General features: G+C 52.9%; 1 pseudogene; it reads right to left on the minus strand.

Moving 5' to 3' along the window:
* Positions 1-453: 453 nt before the first annotated feature.
* Positions 454-1,445, minus strand: LOC105065035 (free fatty acid receptor 2-like; annotated as a pseudogene).
* Between the last annotated feature and the right edge of the window lie 651 nt (positions 1,446-2,096).

Raw genomic sequence — 2,096 nt, forward strand, 5'->3', positions numbered from 1 at the left:
CACCACCTAAATGCAGCTGAAGTAATCCTGTCTTATAAAACAAGAGAACTGCAGTTCAGAAAATCTTTAGAACCAGATTCTTGACGGGCACAAAGTATTGAACATACAGGCCCGTGTGGAGCAATTGTAGCTTTTTTATCTAAACCAGTTTTGTTACTCTTTGTCTCACGACAGAGTAGTTCTGGGTTTTATGTCTCATTTGATGCATCAAAAAGCTTTGCATTTCACCAGGCCGACTTTAAACTCACATCTCTGAGAGCCTGAGTGACACTAAACTTGAACAGTGAAATTTTGAATCATTAAATGCGTGTACACCAGGTAGCGTAATGTTTTCTACGTGTGCAATTGCATTCAGCAGAACAAGCATGTCTGTCATCTAACTGGATCAACAGTTTTCAAACTTGTTGACCTCAAGATGCTTTTATACTCTTAAAAATTACTGAGCTGGCAGATCTAGTCACCTGTGAAGCTGACATTGGCCACACCTAAGCGCCCATCCCTTCTCTCTGTGGCCGGCTTTCCAACTCTGCTCCCCCAGTACCCTGACAGTGAGGCGCCCAGCTCTGCAGCCTCTGTAGCCTTTTATCAAAGGCTTTGCGCATAGCTGAGGAGGAGAAATAGAAAATCAGGGGGTCAATGCAAGCGTTGGGAGTGCTTAGCAACACGGTGCATGCCCGCCAGGTTGGATTTTTCCACTGGAAGAACCCCACCACGTGAGACACGTTGTAGGGCCCAAAACAGATCACAAAATTGAAGAGGGTCATAACAGCCAGCCCCATGGCTCTCCAGCGCCTCCAGGTCCCCACGTGGGGCTGGGAGAGGATGATTCGCACAAAACGCCGGTAGCAGAAGATGGTGGCCGCCATGGGGATGAAGAAGAGGACGAGGCACAACGCCAGCCGCACGGGAAGCACCAGGCGCAGCTGCCCTCGGGTGAAGTTCTCATAGCAGTAAGGGAGGACTTGGGCGTCACTCACCAGCCTCTTGGTAGCTGGTAAGTATTGGACACTGACCACAATGCTGCAGTGTCTGAAGGACACTGTGTTGACCAGCGCACAATGAGCCCATACAGGGGCCGGCGGGACAGCTTGTACCGCACGGGGAAGGCCACTCCCAGGTAGCGCTCCAGGCTGACGCCCGCCAGCAGCCACGTGCTGCTGTAGGTGCCGCGGTAGAAGCCGTAGCCAGTGAGGACACAGGGTATGTCCCCCAAGGGCCAGCCCCCAGGAAGTCAGACGCTGCCTCAGCCCTCATGGAGGGCAGCAGCAGCTGCAGCTGGAGGTCCGCCAGCGCCGGGCTGAGCAGGAGGATGTGGGTGGGGGCAGGGTCAGGCTGGCGGGCCCGCCCCAGGAAGGCCCGCAGGCCCAGAGGTTGGCAGGGAGACCGATGAGAAAAGATATAAAACAGATGAAGAGACACCCCAGGCTTCAGGGACTTGGCGCCATCCTTTCTGAAGAAACAAAAAATAGATCAGAATTCTCTATGACTTTGGGTTCCCAGACCCAAACCAAGGTAGATCAGATCCATTGCATCTCCCGGCCCTGCTTTACCAAGTGACTGTCCGACCCTTCAGACGGAGGGCTGCTCTGCAGCCTGTGTGGAGTGGGCAGAGAAGACCTCCTTGCTTCCCAGTCAAACTGCTTCTTTAGAACCTTCCTCATCTCCATTTCCACCCTACAGATTGAGGGAGAGGGAGAGGGGGAGGGAGAGAGGGAGGGAGGGAGGGTCTCCTAAGAATGTCGATGACTCAGAAGCTCCCACAGGAAAAGTTCTGAGATCTCAAGTCCCCACTAGAAAGGGCATTTCGCGAGGGCAGTGACATCATCTACCTCGTTCACCAGTTCCCTGGAACTGTGCCCGACAAGTAGTGGGTGCCGAGCAAACGTGTCAGTACATGAATGGCTGTGGGAACTGTGCTCCATCGCAAAGAGGAGGTAGTCCTAAGACTGCCTCTGAGTTTCTCCAGATTCTACTCGGTCTGCTGTGGCTTTTCTCCTCTCCTTATCTTTGCCTCTTTTGTTTTTCTGTTCTCCCCGCAGGGCACGGGGCTTGAACACAAGATTCTCAGCTTCACCTCTGAAAATGGGAGTTTGATT

The sequence above is a fragment of the Camelus bactrianus genome, chromosome 9 (genome assembly GCF_048773025.1).
Source record: "Camelus bactrianus isolate YW-2024 breed Bactrian camel chromosome 9, ASM4877302v1, whole genome shotgun sequence".
NCBI classification, from domain to species: domain Eukaryota; kingdom Metazoa; phylum Chordata; class Mammalia; order Artiodactyla; family Camelidae; genus Camelus; species Camelus bactrianus.